Below are 22,812 nucleotides of genomic sequence, written 5' to 3' on the forward strand. Positions count from 1 at the left end.
CAAATTTAAGTCCTTGTGTCACCTGTTATAAATGTTCCTTTTCCACTGAGAAATAGAACAACACTTTATGTAGACTTTTGGTCATTCTCCTGATGCAAATGGACTTCTGGAATGCCTCTCTTTTGTTTAGCCCCAAGCAGTCATTTCAATAAATATTTACTTCACATGTACTGCTGAAATTATAGTTGGCCCAAAAATGTCTCTGAACAAGTTTTTCATCTTAATGGTGGTAGCAAGGTAAAGAGCTGTTAAGTCAAGCCAACACTTTAATAGCACTGAAAAAAAGGATGAAGACTTTTACAATGGGAAAAAGACAACATTCTTACACTGCAAAAAAAAAGTGTACAATGTGTACAATGATGGGGAAAATAGATGGAGATGGCCACCAACATGGAGAGGGTAATGAAACAAAATAGCAGTAAACAGTGGGAGTTTAGATAGCGTATGTTTTATCCAACATAGTTCTTGACAGTTAAGCGGCAATAAGGGGGAAGTGGGATAGCATTCTGATTTTATTGGAAAATGAGATACTGCATTTTATAGTATCTTGTCCAAAATTTTTGAAGTGGCTTGGATATGTTCTTTACAATGTGTACTGAAAACCTTTTGAAAGACAATGAAAGTAATCAAAAACATGTTGGAGCAATATTTAGTCATATATTGTATCCAATGAATCCACCCAGTGGATCCTTGATAGATACAATTTTAATTAATAGTTTAATTATCCAGATAAACATTATGTTAATGAAATATACAGTAGAGGCTAACTCATTGTAGTCACAACTAACAGCAGAAAAATTTAAAGGGAACTTATGTAAATGAAAATGTCAGAAGTCATCATCTGGGGAAAACCACAAGTTAATACAACTGGTAGAATAAGAGTCTCCACAGAGGAGAAAACTGTGGAAAGCAATATGTTGGAAGAGAGAGACTTACTTATACTGAATAGAGTTGTGAGAATAATTGATTTTTCCTGTTTGGTGGCCAAACTGAAAATAAATTAGGGAAAACTAATATCCAGTCAGATACATTACTCACTCTTCACATATTTTTACTATTTATTAACACTAAACATAGATCAATTTTAGAATGAAACAGTATTAGATAACAAAGCCAAGACCATTTCATTTTGAAAATATTGCAACAGAGCACTTCTGGCTTGTTTTTGTTCCCCTGGTACTATTACTCAAAATGAATATCTCAACATGTGAATTGATTTTTGATTCATAGTGTGTCTCTTTGAGAAATGACTACAACAGGCCTATTTGCAAAACACAGGTTGTAACAAGAACGCTGTGTCTCCACACCAAAAACTTGTGCTTGGTCTTCAGGATCTGTGTTTAGGAAAACAACTCACAGTGTGGGAGCTTTCCTTGTCAAACTACAAATCCCATTTGGTTTTGTTAAAATCCTGCAGAAATCCCCATGGGCTGGAGCCTTCCTGTGACAGCACTGGCCTGGTCCTTTCCAGCCAGGATGGAGACAACAGGACAAAGAGCCATCAGCATCATGCAGCCCTTCCCTGCTGTACCATGGAGACTTTTAGCACAGGGCCATGCAGGATGTCTCTCTGCAGAAGCCCACAGTGGGCAGAAGAAGTGCTTGAGGTGTTTGAGCCTGCAGCACCCCTGTCCCTCCCTCACCATGGGAATGCTGGGGCCAAGGAGATGGGAAGGGCTGGTGTGCCTGGGGAGACCTGGCAGAGGGAAGCTGCTTCAGGCTTTGGCTCTGCCAAATCTCATAAATGAAAATAAATCTGAGTAAGAAATAGTGTGGTTGTTTCCTTTGAGGTGCTTCTTTCTCTGCCTGTCCTGGGGGAGGTGAAGAACTGAGGACAGTAACTTGTCAGAAGATAAATGTGTGCCTTGAGATCAGGATGCTACACTGGAATATTGGGGCTGTTTTGCAGATTTACTTGCCCAGAAAAGTGCCTAGTGACAGACTGTGACAAGACCCCACAGAAAATTTAGGATATAATAGAATGGTAATTATCTGTCTAGATTCATCTTCCAAGCATTAGATTTTGTTGTACCTTTCTCTAATAGATGAGAGAACTGAAATGCATCAAATGGTGTCTTTTTCCCACATAAAGACCTTGACCAAGTTGCTTCTTACTCTTTGAAAAAGCCAAGCTGCCAGAGATGACAAAGATACAGATCACTGTAATATGCACTTCCCAGATGCTGGATTACTTGCCTGTCTCACTTCTGAACCTCTGCCAACTTATAAATAATATTTTGACTTTTGAGGTAGAAGAAGCATCTAGGCTGGCTCACAGCATCACCAGCCAGAAGTAATGAGAGACAACATGGAGCAGCTGGCCCAGGACTGCTCAGCCATTTGGTGACATGGTGGGTGCTCCCAGACCTACTCAGGCCAGGGACTCCATTCCAGGGAGGCTAAAATGTCCTTCCTTTTCCAGTCCAGCCCTGCAACAATCTGACCATCAGTGCTTTTGGTCAGCTGGTTGATGTATGATGTCATGACCTACAAATATTTTCACTCTGTTTATCCTGATGCAATGCCCCACTGCTCACAGGCAGAACTGCAACCTCTGTTTACAAATATGATAATCATTGTCTGGCTCTGTTAAAACAAGTCATGTAAAACCCTATCTCCTCCAAAGGCTGCAAGAGTCTTGGCTGTGGTAGGGTTTGTTTGTTGGTTGGTTTGTTTTGTTGTTTTTCCTCCCCTGTGATATGTGTTCAGTTTACACAGTGCTCCAAAAGTTATCATGATTTGATATTCTGATAGTGTGTGAATTTTCCCAAACTTTATTAAAACACAACAGCAACAACAACAAAAAAAACCACTACTGGGCCAGGCACTCATCACAATAGAACTTTACAGAGATATTTTATTTTCTTAAGCATTCTTCCTAACAAATACTCAATAAAGCATATCATAACTTCGTATTTGCAATATTGATATTGGGCAGTGTTAATTTTTGAATCAAAATGTCACACTGTTGGAGGTTAAATGCTTTGTGGAGCTCTCACTCTAACACACTAATTGGAAAAAGTCCCATTTCCCATTCTCTTGCTAGGAATGACTACTATACCATTGACTGGCTCATGATTTGCTGGCTATCCATTTAGCATGATTAAAAATGCCACAGCAGTTTTGAACAGAATTTCCACTTTTCCAGGGTCTATAAAGTTTGCAGAATTTACTGCTTTAAGTATGGGCTCAGTAATCTCAAGAATTAGACAAAGCTTGGGAAAGCTTTGCAACAAGTAAAATTAAATCCCAACTACTCTATAAAACAGACAGACTTGAAATTACAGTCCTCACTACAAAACACTTCCAATTATTTATAGACAGACTCTTTGTACCAGAACTTGCTTAGATTTTTTCTCCTTCAGTCTGCTCCCAGGTATGCTGGGTGCATGACAAAGTCAAAGGAACTGTGAACTCCCAGAGTAGGATTTTCTCTGACCTTACCACATTCTCTTGATGCTTTGTGTTGCACAGCTGTGGATGCAGAGTGCAATCCACCACCTCCAAGGTCAGAATTGCTGATGGGATTGATTTTTATGCTGAGGGATAACAAAAATGAAAATTTTGAAATCACAGAATAATTCTGTTCATAAATGCTGATATGACCTTTTGGAATAGCCTTAATTGCACAATTGGAAGTAAGAAAAATTGTAAACATGCAATATAAACATCTATGTATATCAACAACAAAGAAAATGGTAACAAAATTAAACATGAGGAGGACTGCATCTCAGCCTTGAGTATTTATGATTTTTTCTTTCAAAGGTAATTGAAATTGATGACATCTTTAAATGCATTTCAGCATAATTGCCTTTCTGGAGAAAACAGCTTCTAACTTTTTATTCTTTTCCTGTGAATTCTGCAAAATTGTAAACATACTATGTTTTTAAAAGGAAGACACATGGCAGTGCCTGGGTTTCCAATGTTTTCTGCAGGAGTTTGAATGCAACCATTTGCCCACTTTTCCTGTAGGAGCTTAAAAAAGGTTGTTTACTAGCCTGTCAGTTACAAATCCTTTGCAAACCACATCAGCTAAATAAAATATTGAATAAGGTGTGCCTTCCTTTCTCATGAGACACCTATGAATAAATTATTTTGCCTAAATTGGATGAAGATGTTTATCTCATGCATCCTGGTACCTCTGAGTTGGTTCAGAGGGCAGCAGTGCTGAGTGATGCTGAGCTCTCAGCCCTGTCCCTGCCTTGGGGACTGATGAGCTGCCTTCAGCAGCAGCTTTGTCCTTCAGAGCTGCCAGCCAGGGATGGCCACTGCTGCAGGCAGAGTCTCAGATCTGCTGCAGAGAGGCAGCCCCTTCCTAAGCTGCTACAGATGTTTTGTTGCCCTGGGTAACACCTTGTCCCTTCTGTATGGCAAACCTGACCCAGCTGACAGCTTCACTCACTGCAGCTTCTGGTCCCTCTTCTGTATTCAGTGCTGAGCACTGCAGGGGAGCCAGATTTCAGTCTGATGGGTTTAGGGTTTTTTTGGTTTGGATTTTTGTTGGGGTTTTTTTGTTTGGTTGGTTTTATTTTTGGGGTTTTTTGTTGTTGTTTTTGTTTATTTGAGGATTTTTTTTGTTTGGTTTGTTTTTATGGGGCGTCGCTTTGGGTTTTTTTTGGGTTTTATTTTTTTTTGAAGGTGGGGAGTTGTGGTTTTGGTGTTAGGTTTTTTTTTTTTCATTTTGGGGAGTTTTGGGAGGCAGGGGGTGTGATAAGTTTTTTGTTGTTTTGGTGTCATTGTTTTGGGGTGTGGTTTTGGTGTGGGGATTTTTCTGGTTGGTTAATTGGGTGGTTTAGGTTGTTATCCTTTTCGGTACATTTGCTTTTCCTTATTCTCAGATATTTTTCTTCTTTTCCAGGGCTGCACTTTCTGGATCCTTTTCCTGCTAGCAAATTTACTCCCAGCCATCTGGATGCTCAGGAAAGTCATTTCCTGAAGAGTAGGTGTCCTCATCTTGGGACACAGGAGTTCTCAAACAACCTTGATGACTTAACACCCTGAAGTAAGAGCCTGAATGAGGGATATGGGACTCCATGCAGCTCTCCACAATGCAGTTTATTCCATCCAAGAGTTACAGCAGCCCAGGGTGGTGGGTGACAGAGCCTGTGCCCACAGCTGTCAGCTCCAGCTGCAGGCAGCCCTGGAGACCCTTTGGTTTTGGTTACAATGCATTATAGACTTTTCTTTGCTGAGCATCTTAATACAGTAGAACCAATCTATACCTTAACCTTTATCTATAGCCTATCATAATTACTATAATTACCATATTCATGTTACTATTCTCCAATCACTACAAGTTAGTACATTACAGTTTAAGCTAGAAGTTGTTTTTCAGTTTTCTTGCAGGGGAAACTTCTGGGACCTTTTTTCTGCTTGCAGCATTTGCTGACTTGTTTGCCTGTGCTATCTTTCTGCTTGGTAAAAACATTTTCTTGTTTGAGGCAGGTTTATCCTTTGCTCTAAGCCATAAAAACCCCTTCTAACTAACACACCCTTTGCCTCCTTGGTTATCTAGTAAGACTGGCTCAGCAATTCTTTCCTTCTATATCAAAACCTGCTTTCATTTCTATTCCTTCATCAGATTCTACATTCAAAAATCTTTCTGCTAAGCATACATATCTGTGAGACTTTCTTGTCAAACTTCCATCCTTCCCAACACCCTGAGCTGTAGTGGCACATCCTGTGCTGCCTCTGTGGCACCTGGTAAGTGGCATTATCCTGGGAAAGAGCAGCAGGCAAGCTGGGGGAGGACAGGGAGGCTGCAGGCTTCTCATAACAAGCAGAGGCTGAGCTATCCCTCAGGTCTGCAGGAGAAGGAGTAGGCTGTGCCTCAGAACCTGCCACTGCCCAATAATTACACATCACGTTTTCTCTGCCACCTGGAGAACAGGCTGATTCCCTCCTCACTGCCACATATTTCTCCTGTGGCTCTCAAATTGCTGCCTGCTGGGGAATCCATACTTGTTGCTTCCTGTGCAGGGTGAATGAAGATGGTTTTCTCAGTAATGCAGCAGCAGAACAGCCAGCAGGTTCCAGCAGAGCTGTGCACTGAGCCACAGACTTCTCCAGCTTGCAGGCCCACAGACATTTCCCAGGGAAGGCACAGACCCCATGTAGCAAGTTTTCACTTATCTCTGTCACTTTTTGCAGACCCCTCAGAAACAGCCCACAGTCTGACAGTTATCAGCAGACCCTTGTCCATCCTCATCAGGCTGTGACTTATCCAGCAGTTCCCTTCAGGAGAAAGCAGAAATCCTGCCCCTCCATGTGAGCCAGTGGACACCAGCCTCCACCATAATGAGCACCCTGCCTATGCCCCCTAAGGCACAGCTGCTCACAGCAGATGTGGAACATCTGCACTGCCCAAGAGCCAAACGTGGGTCATGACTGCACAGCCACGGTGGCTGCAGGCCTGAGCAGGTCACACTGTCAGCTCCAGGACCATGACACAGCTGCACAGGACAGGAAAAGCCCTGGAAAAAGAAGTTGTTTACATGATTTAATGCTGTCCACAGAAAATGTGGTTAGGAGCAAGCTGAGCTGCCTTTCTGCCTTTCAGCAGCTCTTGCATGAATTCAAAAAAATTTAGAGGAGCAAAAACTTTTCTCCCCACTCTTGTTTTTATTTCCCCTGTGGTTTTTTTCCCCTATTGTCCAGACAAGTAGAGCAAGAATAATCTCATAGAAATCTGCCTGCAGGGGGACTGCCTTCAAGTCTTTTCATCAGCTGCCTCTTCCTTGCTCTTTTACATGGACAGTGTATGGTACTATTTGCCCCTCAAGCAGAGATTTAAATATTTCCTACAGTAATTCTGTGGATAGATCCTCTTTTCTCACTATGAAGTATGTCCCTGTTCCTTGAATGATATGATGTTTAAGTATCTCATCTTGCATAAGAAAGTGACTGAAATTCCTCTAGTTACTCCTTACTTTGTTTTGTGCAATGTGACTCCTGAAACAAAATTGTTTTATCTTATTTTTAATACATAACTATATCAAAGGAAAGTACAACCCTAAAAGCTCCTCTTTTGTAAGAGGAGCTTCTTCCAAAAGAAGACAAAGTCCCTGCTGCAACTGTTCACAGACAAGTCACCAAAAAAAAAAAAGAGATTGTTCTTAAGTTCCTACACATCACATGAAAGCAAAACATAATAATATTTGCTAGTCAGAAAGAAATTTAAGTGCATAAAAAGTCTAGACTGAAAAAGTCGGGGTGTTTTTGGTTTTGTTTTTTCCCTAAGTTACTAATTTCTTTGTGGTTGGAAAGAATTTCTAATGGAAGCTGGAACAACCTTCAACACACATCTGGAAAATAAAAAATAAAAAAGAGAACTTAGAACTTAGTAGCTGCATCATTGCTTTTAAAAGAATATTAATGCTATTTACGCAATATTACTTAATCTCTATACATTAATTTAGTACAACATTTAATTTTACAAATTGAAGTTATAAATAATCAACATCACATATGAATGATGGGAAATATCTCTACAGATGGGATTTTGGGATGCACATGCAGAAGAAAAACTAGTAAGAGCATTTGGCAGTCATTTCACACTGTTCTGTGTAATGCAGGTTCCTCAGTTAATGGAGGATATTAATTAATTTTAAATGGTTTACATAAAGATCAGAACAGCAATGAAAGAAGAGGTCATGCTTTAGCCTGGAAGACCCCACACCCCAAACCTGTGTGATTAGCACACATGAGGCTGCAGGAGGACTCAATCCATCCATTCTTATATTCCAAAAGAAACTTAGAAATAGATGTCTTCTTATCATTAGAAGAACTGAGATGATGAGTCACTGGCTCAAAATTGACCTCAAATGAATTCCAGCTACATTTAGGCTCTTAAAAGCAGTGGTAGGATTTGAGAGTTGGTGTTGTGATTCCTGCATGCAGGAACCCTGCTGGTAATAAACAGAGGCCTTTCTAGAGAAATGGAGTTCATCTAAGGAGGTTTTTTAGCCTGAACTAGGCAGGTCAGGTACCCCTCACCCTGTTCTATAGTGGATTGGGGTTCACATATTCTTGCCCACAGAATGCAGCTGCCTTCAAATCCATTTTCATTTTCAATGCTCACTTAAAATGGGATCAGACATTTGAAACAATATTGTTACATTTATTTGTATTAAATAATCTTCAGGGCCACAGTGTTGTTGTGGTTGGCCCCATATTTCTCTCTTGTAACGCTCTGCCAGTGGCAATTCTCTCCCTGTGGCACATGCTGCTACAAACCCCAACCCCCAAATTTTTCAGATGGTGCACAAAAATACCCAGTTTTCTGAATTTCCAGACCTGCTCCCCTTCAGGGAATGCCTGCAAGCTACGCTGTCCCTGAATTCATCACCTCTGAAGCAACACACAGCTTTACAAGATTCACCTCAACTTCAGAATGCACAGCTTTACAAGATTCACCTCAACTTCAGAAGCTTGGCAAGTTTATTTATGAAACAAGCTATGTATAAAAGAAAGGTTAAATTCCTGATTACAAATCAAATTTTGAAAGGGAAACAATAAACAACAAAAGCAACTTCCAGTGTACTTGTCATTGTGAGATTTCTCTGGGGCACAGAAGCTGAGGAAACAAATCAGCACTGCTCTGCTCCTTCAGTGTTATCTTAAGGAATCAGCTTCTCTCCTGTGTTTCTGTCCCCCTCTGACAGTGACAGTTGTTGGGCTGACTCTTGAGTGCAAATGAAGTATCAAATAATTTCCTGGGGACCTCACTTCTCCTTCCTCCTTATCTTCTAATTTAAGGGAACTTAACTGTGTCACAGCTTTGATTAGCTCTTCTTCTCTGTGAGAATGCAAACATTGTCAGACTCATCTGGGACCAGGATGCACTCTCTTTGTAAAGCCTCTGTGCAACATTGATTTCTTATCTGTGCTTTACCTTCTCAGGCAGTTGAATGTGCAATGGTTATCTTTTCCTTCCTTTTAAAAGATCACATAAATCACAGCTTCTAAAAAAATATTAATTGTGCAATGCCCTGGATGGGCTAACAGTATGTGATGCTTCACTGGGTTTTTGCAGAAATAACACCCAACATATTCCTTGTATGGATAACCAGGTTGTCATGCAGAGCACCTTCTCCCCATCCCTGTGCCCTTCTTTGCCATGGTTCACCATTTTCAGGGCTTTTTACCACCATAGCTAGTCTCTGCAAAGTAGCTCTACATAATGCTAGGGAAGGCTTTGGTAGCAATCCTGAAGCTCCATTTTAGGGGTCACCCTTGCTGTAGTGCAGTTTTTAACATCACCTGGAGAGCACAGTTGCACCTCTCACTGCCATCTCAGAAGGGTCTCCCAAAGGACTTGACTAGTGTTTGCCCTCATATTTCTGACACTGTAGGATATTTTCTGTTTATAGGAAACCAAATATAGACCCCTTAATTTTCATCACTGCAGCAGAAAACAAAGTAGGCATCTCTTTCTGAAGATACATGGAAATCAAGGTACCTTTCTACAGAAAATCCTTCTAGTGACTAACATCAACCCTGCAAAAACCTTTAGTACTGTAGATTTGTATTCTGAAGACATCTTAGGATTACTTTCAGTAACTTCTATACCTGAGGAGACAAGTGTTCAGCTTGTAAGGAAAACTATCTTACCTATTCAATAGGTTTTTCTAATTCAGCCAGGAGTCTGATGGTCAATGTGTTTTCTGGAGCTGCCTCCACAGAAGCAGTAGTGAGGATGACCAGCTGTGTTAGACCCAAAATCTGAGCTTAAACATCAGTTGTTGCTGAAATTCTATTACTATTATTCCTTTTTACTGTATGCCTTTAAAATAGAAAAAAAGTGACATTCTGATCCTGAACAACTATTTACTGCCTCACTGGTTTTACAGCTGGAATAGCTCTGAGTCAGTTTTAAGGGCCCTGATACATTCAACAATTTTACATCAAAATGATAAAAAAAGTATTTGAAAATAAGGGCTTGATCTTGACAGCACTTAACTGCTTTTCACCTGGAAGATAGCATAAAATTGCCATCAAGTCAGTCTTGGTAGGAGAAGTCATTGGTAGCATATAGGCACAAAGTGGGCTTTTGTGTTATCCCCCCTCTTCTGGCACCATTCAGAACAAAGTTTTTAAGACCAGCCCCCCCAATTTTGTTGAATCTGTGTATTTCAATAATTGTAGCTGGGGGGATCAATGGTGGCTCCTCTCAATTCAGGCAGTTTTCAGGCTACTCTGAGTTGGAGATGACACCAATTCCCCCAGAGGTAACCTTACCTAACATCTGCTTAAACCTGCGCTGTCATTGTCCTCAGCAGCAGCCAAGGTTGGAGCCAAGTCCTCAGTGTGTGAAGGGAGTGATGGTAAAGCCAGGAGCAGAGCAAACAATGAGGAATAATGCAATCTGCTTCCAGGGGACATGGATCATTAGCTGGATTACACCAGCAGAGAGTAATGGGAGTTCAGCACAGAATTCTCTAAAATAATTAGCCCAAGATGGAGGAAACAGCCCAAGAAATAGGCACTAAATGGAACAATCAAATAATACCAGGAGTCTGTATGAAAATAATAATTGGAATCTTCATGTCAACAAATGTCTCAGAAGGAAAAATACACCTAATTTTGTATCAATAGAAGGCAAGCAACAAAAACCCCAATGCTTTTTGTGTGTGAGCCACTTGACAAGCACTCTTTCAAACCCTGAGCACCACATCCGTCCCTGCACACATCAGTGGGTTATTATTACCTTGGAGTGGGTACAGGCCAGGTCAACAAAGCTTACACTAGCTCTGTAAAACAGGCTATAAAGCAAAGCTAAAGGAGCTGTGCTGCTTTTTATTAAAGAGTCTTCAAGGGAACATAGTGGAAGTTTTTTTCAAGTTAAGAACTACATCAATAAAGTCAATGCAGATGGTGTTTCAGACCAGTGTGGGGTTAAGACTCTTTCCAGCAGGAATGAAAAGCTACTGTACAAAATGATTTATGGGAGAGACTTTTTAGTGTCTGAATTCTAACATCATCACATCCAAATAAAATAGAATTAATTGTCTGGTTTTGTAAACAGTAGCTTACAAAAAAAAAAGCCAGCACTGGACATTTCTCAGGATATGCAAAACTCTACCTTGATAGTCAATGCTTTTGTTAAATGATAATGACTTTTACCCTGGTGAATCTGTACTCCATGGGTTTGGAACAGACCCCAGGGATGAATTACTGGGACCATGCTCCTGACTTGCCCAGGCTGATTGGCCTTGTAACATTGAACATGAAGAAACACATCTTTGGCTGCTGAATCTGCTTTGCAAAGCACTCCAAGATCACTAAATAAAAGGCACTAGAAGAATGTAACTTATTTTTTTTTGTGTTGAGTCTCTTACTACTGAAAGACTAGTGAAGAGCTGCCTGGTGTCACTGTTAAATCCTTGAACACTCCCACATCCTGTTCATAGATGCTTGTTTCTGCCTATAATAAAGGAAACCATTCAAATGATATTCCCACTACTTTCACCATCTTTACTGAATATCACCTGAAAGTGTCTAAATCACACAAAGAGTTCATAGCTGATGACATTTTCCCAAGCCACAGAGTGACACCTGTGACTAAGTTTTTAATAAAGAAACACACTTTTTAAATGTTTTTTCTTCATTTCTTCTTTTACCACCAGTTGAAACTGGACTGGCCTGTAATGCCTTCAGACCCCATCAGCACTTTGAGGGCGCACACCAGCACTTCCCCAAGCACTGCCACAGCACAATCACCTATTTTGTTTGCCTATTAAAATTTGCATTCTGAAGCTTCAGATCTCCAGCCTCTTCTGTGTTGCTGGAGGTGGGATGTGTGAATAAATTATGGCCTATATTTAAATCATTTCACTGTTAAGTCCCCAATCCGAGCCCTACTAGGGCCAAATTTGGCCTGTGCAAGTATGGTCAGGAGGCCAAGGACTGGATGACTCCAAGAGCCAGGGAAGATTTGGGACCCAGGTTAACAGAACTAGAAGCTGTGCTGGATAGGATCTGGTCTAGAACTGATTGCTTGGAACTGTATCATTGAGAGAATCAGATGGCTAGAACAAATATATGGGGTGTGCTTTGTGCTTGTCTGATGCTCAGCAGATGTATAAAAAAGGGCATGCTGGAAGGATGGAATAGTGCTGTGTCAGTGGAAATCCAGCAGGAGGATGTGCTTAATAAAGTAGATCCTTTTCAGCTCCATAGTAATGACCCAGAGCATCCTGGAGCATGAATTCAGAGGCAGACTGCAACTGTAGGCAGCTGTGAGCAAGAGAGGCTGGAAAGGGAAAGTTTCTTGGAAGTTACTCTCCACTGATCAAAATCTTGTCCTCATTTTGCAGAACTGGACTCCTTTTAAGGTGGTTGGAAGGTTTGCAGTGCCAATTCAGGCAGGGTACTTTTCAAAATATTCTTAGTTGAAACAAGAGCTGGGCAATGATGAGCAGGGCATAGCTGGATTTTGGATACTGTGGGCTGAGCTGCCCTTGATTAAAAATATTATGATGTAATTTATTCAAGAGGAGATAGATTGACAGGAACAGGATTTAATTAAAACAAGTTTAAATCCATTTTGTATTCCCAACTTGCACCTACATGGCAAAAAGGCAGCTATTCAGGAGGAAGAGGAATCTGCTCAACAACTGTGGACATATCCCAATAATATTTCAGGGGAGTTCCCTTCTTTCCCTTCTGCTTTTTACTTATTTTTGACAAGATCCTTTCCTTGGAAACCAGGTTATGCACATAAGTGGATCATCATGGTTGCTTCTTCTCCCTCAAATTGTTGGTTGTCTGTCTCAATTTCCAGGTTAATTTAAAGTAGGCTTACACACTTTGTTCTTTAAGTAGTTTCTGCCATCCTCAATTCCTTTTGGAATTAACTTTGAAGTTATGGAAAATAATTTAATAAAAGCAGTATTACCAAAAATTAAATGAAGAACTTGAGGTCTGTTGAGAGGAAAAGCCTTTCCATTTCTGCAGCATTTTATCTGCACACACTCACTTGTGTTATTTGCAGCAGGCTTATCACTGAGGACTGGGGAGGTTTAAGTAAAGAAACAACCTGCTTAAAGAAATAAATCACTTTACCCACACTTACAAAAAATTGTGAAATCTTGTGGTAGCAGAGTTGGAATTCCTCCTGTTCAGTTCTTGCTTCTGTTGTGGGTTCCATGACTGTGAGATTTCATCCTTTAAGACTTTTATGAGATTTTGTTTTGCATAAGCATATTTCACTTTATATGTTGTGAACCAAATTCAGGCTTGGTGAGCTATGTGCCATTTCTTTTGAAGTAACTGGGCTATTAACTCTCATGGAAATGAGGAGTAAAACTAGATTTTTTTGTCTTTATCTCTCAGAATGTGATCTCTGCATTGAAGAAGATAAATAATGAAGTCCAGACACAAATAATAATGAAATCAGGTAAGCAGTTCAAATACTTTGATTTAATCCTTGGACATTAAAAGAGCCTAAACTCTGATTTTGGTGGTTCAGATTTTTACAGCATGTTGCATCAGACTCATTAGTAAAGCTTTGTGCACTTAGAGCAGAATTTGCATCTTAAAGGTTCTGAACAGAAATGCAGATAGCAATTTTTCCATCTATTTATGAGAAGAGTCTGTGATTCCCAGAAGTCAATTTTTGTTTCCCTTTATACATAGGATCTAATAAGAAAAATATCCTCTAGTAATAAACCATCTCCTGTATTTTGTGTAGATTTAGGAAAGCTAATTAAAGAAAAATACATTAAGTAATGTTAATGGCTGTAACCTTCAGAACTGTCCATCCTGAAGAATTTTCAATGCTTCACTGAAGATACTGAAATTTATTTTTGCCTCAGAGCTTGTAATTTTTCTACCACAAAGTCCAGTCTAGCTTTGGTGTGCTACAGCCTCTCTAAAGCCACACTGGGAGGGAATAAAAGATGAAGGAATCTTCCAATCTGCATGCATCATAATTACTTTAAGTACTGCCATCTTCTGTAATTAATACAAACTGCAAATGAAGTTGTGCACAATTCCTGTTGTGAGAGAGGAGAGCAGCAACTGATGTAATACCTCCTAGAAAGATTACATTATGAGTATCTGATGTGAAAAGATGCAATAAATTATATATTTTTTGAGAAATAAAATGCTGTTAGAGTCAGAGTAAAAATCTGTGTAGGTTTGGCCATTAACTACACTCCCCTGAATTCTTATGTAACTGCCTTTTTACACTTTTTGAGGACATCACTGTAAAAGCTGAGTTTCTTTGGGCTGAGACACAGAGAGCAGAGGGGTCAGAGGTGTGAGTGTGCCATTGCTGTTTTTCTGGTTCCTAAGAAAAAAAGAGCAGTACCCTTAGGCACTTCTTCTCTAACAATACCAAGATGTCTGTTGTGATTCACTGAGGAATAACTGCTTTGGGATGCTTCAAAACTGGTTTTTAAGTGAAGGATGCAAAATTGTTCTTTCCAGAGATGCAATGAATCTAGCTGACACTTTAATATGTTTATTAAAAGGCACATGAGGCAGATGAAGCAGTAATAAATATCCATGCAGAGAAAAATCATGCATGTCTGTGGGATGCTATCCAGTTAAAAGCATCTTTGAAAAAGAAGTGAAGATTCATTGGTTTCTCCAAAGCTTTATTTCTGATTTATTAATGAGACATTTTTGAAAATTATTATAAAGTGACACACACTGAAGGGAAATACATACAAACCAATTTTATTTCTAACTTTGATCTCCAAATGTCCAGAATACTGCTTGAAGAAACAGTTTGTTCTCTCTGCCTTCCAGCAAAGTGTAATCTCTTTTAGGTTTGAGGTGTTTTCACCTAGTGCTGGTGCCTCCTCAACACTCCTCAAACAAATTCATTACTTTCCCCTATGCATAGAAAACAGTAAACAGAGGAGGGGTTAAATTTATTTTTATAAGGCATTGTGCATAAAACCCCCTAAGAATCATAAGAATTGCAGCAAGGGAAAATGGTGTAAGGTGTAGTGGTATAAAATCAGAGGAGATACAGGACTGTAGACCAGGAGATGCTTTGGTAGGATTGAGGGATCTGGATGACTGTAGGCAAAATAAACTGGAGCATTTGGGAGCTGCACTTTTGAAAGACACAAGGTGTTAATAGGGGAGGTGTATAATAGCATGAAAAACAATCATCTTTGCATCTGAGTGACAGCAGCAGTGAATCCTCTGATGGGAAAAAAAATCCCAAGTTTCAGCTCTTGCTGGTCTGAGGTCTGAGAACCACAGCCTAGAGGTCAGAGAGGGGCTGCAGCACCATGCCCAGGTACCAACATTAGCCCCAAAAGGGGACTTGGGATGATTAGGGTGGATTTTTAGGTGGTAGGAAACAAAGAGAGATCTTTCAAGAGAGGAATATAAACCTGAAACTGTACTGATAGGGCTTGTAATAGTCCAGGAAGAAGGTGAAAGCAGGTGCAGATGCACAGCTGGAAACAGGCAGAAGTGGTTTATTAGGAGGTAGATTAATGGGAATCATGCAAAATGCAGCAGCTAGCAGGGTAAAGACCATTTTCCAGGTGAGGGTGACTCCAGAAGGGTAGGCTTTTCTTAAGATGTGTGAGCAAATTATTAAAAAAGTAATGAATAAGGATGTGACAGGGGGGATGCAGCATTCCTGTAATTGCCAAATGTACTGTTCCTTTCTGGGTGCTGAACTCAGGGAAATGAACCCATCCCAGCTCACAGTGAGGGAAAGGGAATAGACTTATGTGAATGAGATTTCAAATTGGCTAGTGTCAGCAAGTGGTAATGAAAAGTGGAGGTGATAATAGATACCATGATAAGCAATCTGCCCAGGTAGAAGGAGATGAAAAAAAGACAGTAGGACACAGACTAAATTTTCTGATTTACTTCAGCCACTTTGTACCATGCTAATGCAAATGAAATAAAGAATCAAACCTCCACTGTATGAAGCAGTCATTTTCAGAAAAGACAAACATTTCCTGAGGGACAAAAGGAGATCTGAGTATGGCAGTAGAGCCATCAGTAGGGACTTCAGAATAATTGGAAACCAACCATATTACTGTGCAAATGAAGACAAATGGTGCACTCCTGTCTGCAGCATTACACAATGCCAGGAACACGTGGTCACTGGTGGAAGTGCCCTTTGACCAGCCTGAGAGAAGCCTTACAGTGAAGTTCTTGCACCCAGAATAGGATGTGTTGGAATGTGGTGCCACATCAGGAGGCCAGAAGGATGTAAGAGGATTTCCCCTGCTGTCCTGCAGGTGCAAGACAGGTCATCTGGGCTGCACTGGTAACTTGAATGCACTGGGAGGGTGGCTTGCCTGGGGGGTGTGTGTTCACAGACCACCTCCTGCTGCTCTGCTGCATTTGACAGCAGCCAAAAATAGGTAAAGGCAGGGGAACTGATCCCTCATGCTTTGACACATGTGAGACAGGGCACACAGGCAAACTGCAGGGTGATCCACTAAAGGTCAATGTGCTTTGCAGATAAAGCTGGTGTTCCAGCTGCAGCTCCTCTGTCAGCACCTGCTTCCACAGCACAAGGCCTGCCAGTGCCAGAAACCTTTGGTAGCATTCACTGAGTTTACTCACTCAGTTAAGATTCCCATCCTCTGACACTTGAACCATTTTGCTCACCTTTCTCAATTCCATTCCATCTCTTGCTTTGAAGACTGCAAGCAGCCAAACCAAAAACCTTCCCCAGCACTGAAACAAGTGAGTATAAGCTATGTTTGAGCTGCAGTTGACAGGCCTAGGTCCACACTGCAGCTGCAACTGCAGCAAGGAGGTGCCAGCACTTTATGAAGTTGGTACCCACTGCAAAATGGGGAGATCTGGTAATGTGTTCTGCCTCTTGGACCCTGATTTTTATTCTGCATTCCAATGGCCTTTTGTACACAATATGCACACATGCCAGGTGCCATGGCAATTTCAAAATCAGATTTTCCTCTCAATTAAGAAGGCACTAAAGAAGGCAATTAAAAAGGTACACTACCTTAAGTGAGTGAAAGCTGGCAGGAATTCCAAGATATGGCCACTCATTGCTGAGGATTCCCTTTAAACATTTCTCTTGGTGAGCCAGGCTGCAGCAGCTGTTATCCAGGTAAGCAGCACTCCAGATGGATTAGCCCTGCAGACATCAGCAGTACAGCTGGATTAGGGAAGCTGTCTGCACACCTGCTCATTTCACTAACCAGCTCCTGGAATTAAAGAACCTGGACATGTTCTAAAATGTTTATTCTCGCTGTCAGACTCAGGTGCCAACTTGTGTTTCCAAGTGTAGGGCAGTGTGACCTGCAGTCCCCAGTGTGAAGGTCAGCAGAGGTGTGCAGAGCAGGAAAGATTCATCTGGCATAATCCCTGGAATTTAAAAGCAACAAGCATAGGCTCTTGGTTAAGTATGGCATCCAAAATATTTAACATCCCTTTTTACAATATGGATGAATAAACTTCCTGTGAGCAATTAACTGAAGGATGTTTTACTTAAGACAAACAGGCCAGCACCACTTCTTGTGACTCTCTTCTGTAGCTTTCCCCTTTCTTCCACAGTGTTTCTAAAAATGCCCAGGTTACAGAAAATCTATGGTTCTCCTCTAACAGAAACTGCATGTCTAACACAGATGGAATTGATTTTTTCTCCCACAAACCCTTCTTCCTCCCTGCTTCCCTTTTCTTTTGTGTCAGATTTTCAGCAAGCTTTTTTGCTTTCTCTCTTTCTGAAGGATGTATCTTTCTTCCTCCAAAAGGAAGATGTATCAGGGTCTCTAATTTATCTTTTGTTCTTCCACAAATTCTCTTTATCCACTTTTGCCACTCTCTTTCTCTTCCTGACCCCCATTTCTTTGTGAATTCTGCCTTCAACACTTGATTTCAACTCTCTTTCAAAACAGGAAACAGACTCCTGTTTTTGATTTCTTACTGTCTTATCTCTTCCCCTTCATGATTTTTCCTCTTTTCCCATCTCCCTTAATTAAACATTAAGAGGAGGCTTGGAAACATGGGGAGGACCATTACATCCTTTTTAAAGTGCAAAACAGTGCCTGTATATTCATAGTGAGGAGAACCACTGCAAAGTATGAGATAATCATGGTGCTGGGAGCAAAGAGATATGAAAAAAGTCATTAACTACATTGATTACTTTGTGATATTAGTAATAAAATTGGATGTTAAAAGTTGGAAGACAATGTGCAGAGTTACTCTCAGTGTGCATGGATTAATCCACTTACACCCAGACACGGTGTCTCTGGCAGCCCATGACAGATGAGGACATTAACTCTGTTCAGCAGGAATATTTGGATCAAGCAGGCAGGCATCAGGAGGTATTGGCATCCTCTCAGAACTACCTCCCTGATTGGTAAGAAGCCCAAGGGAAAAGACCTGGGAAATTATTTTCTCCAGACTGACATTAGCAGAGTAATTGAGCCAGAATGGGGAGAGATCCCAAAAGATCTTTGCACATGGACAAAGTAGGGAGAAAGTTATTGGAAAAGGGCAAAGATGGAATCTGTCAGGAAGTGCATGTGATGCTTTAACTGGGATGAGGTCTCATGAATAGTGCAGAGGAGATGGAATAAGTGTCCACAGCTTATCACATGTCCTACTGAAATCCCATATGTTTATGGTATTTTTTCTGGACCAAAAATCAGACTGGGTTGCCACTAATAGAATACTAAAAGCACACGGTCTTGAAATCAAATAGAAAATTTGAATAAATTTTTCAATGAAAGGAAAGCTAATGGCCATATGACACAGCAGTAGGGTTACTTGCTGGATTCATGACTATTTTTGACAGCCTTAGAAAAAGAAAGGTATCATATAAATGGCCGAAAAATACTGCAAAGGTTTGGCAAAGGACAAAACCATGGTATTTATACACAAAATTACTTTGCCAGCTGCATTTGGCATTAAATATGGCACTATTATTTGGACATCATCATATTCTGGTTCTTTCACACATGACCAGAGGAATAATTCCAATCCAAGCTTCCCTCTAGAAACCTGGGACTTTACCTTATCTCAATGCTGATTTTAAACTGATTTTAAACAAATGGAACTTAAAGACAGGAGGAGCATCAATTTTACAAAGCCAATTAATAAAATAGTAATAGTCAAACCTCCATCTAAATGGGTTGCAGTTCAAGTCTAGTTTGAATCATCTGATGCTGAGAGTGAGCAGTCTCCTTGTGTCTCTTCTCATGCAGCTCTTATGAACTCATGATGACAGCAGTGACTTTCTGACCCTCTGGGGCTCCAGACCAGCAGATGCAGAGATGTGAGTAACAACAGTCATGGAATTTGCCACATCTGCCAAGTGGTTTGCTTTGTTAGTGCTCTGCCATGGGCTCTGTGCATGCAACCAGCACAGTAAACTGGCGGTAGGTGCTGGACATCTTCATAAGAAGTGGAACCATCAAAACAGCACTAAGTGGCACTGATGGATATTCAGGTTTTAGACTAGTGTTTCTCAGCCTAGTAAATAAAAGATCAACAAAACTGAAAAGAATCCACAGACCATCCTGTAGTGTTGCTAATTTTAATTATTTGCAGTCAATTAAAAACTACTTGCATTTTGAATGCCCACTCACTGGTTTTCTTCTCTGCCATTCTGTTTCTTTCCTACAGGTACACCAATTTTGTTGTGAGGGGTCTAAGTCCATGTTGTGTTTTTACAGACAGATAAAGAAAAGTACACTATGCTGCAAAAAAAGATGTTCTTGGGCTGATGCTTTCAATGATCCCAGCAATTGCATGGGAGCTCAGAGTGTCCTAAGCTCTACTTCAGAGAGACAAATGAAAGAGTTGAGATTCAGGTTTTCACTCATGATCTAAAGTTACCAGTCAAAATTCCAAAATCAAGAAATAGGCCTTAGAAGCCATGGAAACTTTAAAAGAAGAGTGGTTGTCTTTTTATTTATTATTTGGACATACATACTCTATGCAAAGCAACCAGCTTTCCCTGGTCTTCTGAAATTATTCTGAAAGGACCTTTTTCTGCTGTAGAAATTCCTGTCATTGCACACACTTGCCTCAAGTTCCACTTCAGTATCAAACTCCTGTTTTCACTAGAAACCTGCCACTTACCACCAGGTTTCAGATACACAGCCTTTCAGGCAACCAAGCACCTGAAAGTCCTGGGTGAGCACTGTGTGTGGAGGCCATCCTTGAGCCATCCTTCTGGCTGCTCTCACTGACAGCTCCTCTCACAGAACGTGGGCATTTGAGGCAGAAAGGGGCCTTTTCCACCAATCCACAGTCAATGCTTGTGTGAGGGTTTGCAATTATTGTTCTACAGCTAAACTGGTTGCATCACCCCCTAAAATCCATGGCATGCAAAAGGAGTTGCAAGAATCATTGTGTTGTTCTTAGAATATAATAAATAAGTCATTGGTTGTCATTCTTCTGAGGCTGTGTACTATCTGCACCATTTAGCAAGTTTTGTATAGCAATTCAATATCTGCATAGTATATTTCTGTATGTGCACAATATGCTTTCATTTATTTCTGTATATGTAAGGAAGCAGAAATCACAGTAGTACTTAACCCATCTCCCTCTTAGTTCCTACCAACCAATTTCATGTTTTTCACCATTTTTGTTTTATTTTGTGCAACAGCTTGTGCCATCTAGTTGCCTCTATTTTTCGTGGGCTGTTGATGCCTCAGGTTCTGTCACGGCCGTGATGGATGTAAGCTATCTGTAGGCAAAGTGCAAGCATCGATTTGTGTGCAGATGAATGAGCTGTGCAGGGGGTGTTTGCTGGCAGTGTGTCTGTACACAGTGGAGAGACCTTCCTTGGCAGCTTTCACAGTGCACAGCAGTGCAGATCCCACCCAGGGAACACTGCTGGGCAGACCTTGTTGGAGCCTTCCACCCTTCATTAGTGGGAGCAGTACTTCTTCCTCTTTTCTTATCTCTGCCTCTTCATCTGACCCCCATTTAGGTGAAAACTGCTCGATTTTGTCAAGGTCCCAATATAAAGTCCAAATACAAGGCCAAGTCATCCAAGGTCTCCTTCTCTTTCTGGACATACTCCTACTCAGGCTTTTCATCTCTCATATGTTGAAATGGCAGGGGGTTTATGTAGGTTTTAACTTGCCAAATTCTTCTACCTCAGCTTTAGACTGACCTAGCCAATACCTAATTAATCTTCAGCAGCCAAAGATGCAACTGTGCCCTGCAAGGATGACCTCTCCACAGAGAGGATCTTGTGGAGATGCATTTGCATTGTAGGTGTTTGTTAAGGACCATCAGATCCAGTGCACTCCAACAACCCATAATAAGTCCTTTGGGCAAAGTCCCCCTCGGTTTGAGGAGCACTGCAGAGAAAAATTCTTCTGTTGAGAGTCTTAAATGGGTTCTGGAACAGGGCAAGTGCTTAATCATTCTCCTGAGATGGCCTAGGACAGGCAGATTCTCATGGGCTGGGCTGCCTGGGTTCCTCTGGCCCTGCCCTTGCAGAGCAGCAGCCACTCCCCCCGTGTGCCCTGGGTGCTTCACTCCCCAGCCTGCAGGCACCAGGACACAGATTTCAGTCCATACCAGCATTGCCCAGTCAGTGATCCATGAACAGCAAGGCCACCCAGAGAAATCTGTCTCATTTGCTGTGTTTGCAACCAAGGATTTGACCACCTGGATTTTTGAGTTAACACAATAGCCTGTGCCCCACTGTTTGGGTACTGCTACTTTACATCTATGGAGTTGGCAAATAAGCACCCATATATTTGGCTGCAATGTAGAACAATAAGGAATCAGGCAGAAAGCTCAATTTTCTCTCTTGACCTTTCATACTCATTTCTATTGACCCATCTTCTTCTGCATGCCAGCAGTCATTCTTTGTCTTCTAATCATATTTGATCACTTTTTTTCAGTACAGTTTCCTGTTTGATTTCCTTTTACAAAAACATGTGTACCCTGACGTTGTCGATAACTACCATAATTCCAGCTGTCTGAGCACTGATTTTTCTGTCTCTGAACTTGTGAACTGTATTAAAAATTCAGGATTTATTGCAGTTGTTTCAAGAACTACTGACAGACAGATGACAATGGTTTCAGAGGAAATAACTCCTTTGTAGTCAGCCTGTCCTGTATCCCCTTGGCACTCCCTAAGCTTAGGAATATTAAAAGCAAAAGAAAAACAGCTCACAGTTAAATCAGATTAATGAGACTCCATGTATTTTTTCAATGCATGGAAACTATATACAATTGAATACCAGTACTTTCTCATTAGCACTAAGCAAATCTATCTTGAGATTATTCCTCTTGGAGGAGCTATGTGAATTACTCCTGTAACACCACAAATAGCTTCCTAAATACTAAATCCCTTTGGATAGCCTCTGATTTCAAAATTTTCAATTTTTTCTGAGGAGTGTGGCAGAGGTGTGTGCCTGTATCAGAGGATGAACACAGCATTTGACTGTTTTATTGCAGACAACTCAGCTGGGGAAGGTGACTGACACTTCACCAAGTGACTGCCATGTGCTTCAGCAGGAAAGGGAGGACCACTTTGTCTCCTCCACTGGCCAGCTCCTATGGGTCTGTTTCCCCCAGTCTCATAGGGATGATTGAGATTGCATCTCAGGGTGAAAGGAGAAGCATCCCATTCCTGAGCTGCATTCCCTGTTTTCCAGATGATCAGTGAGAAGGTATAAGAGCTCAAGTCCAACCAGGGCACTGAAAAAGCTCATCTAAGCACCCAGGAGATGTGTTCAGGAGATGTTGGATGCTGGTTTGAGGTCTTGGTCTGGTTTGAGAGATCCATCTGTAAGAACTCTGCACGTGAGCCTCTTATGTACAATCAGTCAATAACATATCCAATGTGCCACTGTGCTCATCCTAGCCCTGCCTTGTGGTAAT

This window comes from Agelaius phoeniceus, chromosome 5, assembly GCF_051311805.1.
Source record: "Agelaius phoeniceus isolate bAgePho1 chromosome 5, bAgePho1.hap1, whole genome shotgun sequence".
NCBI classification, from domain to species: Eukaryota; Metazoa; Chordata; class Aves; order Passeriformes; family Icteridae; genus Agelaius; species Agelaius phoeniceus.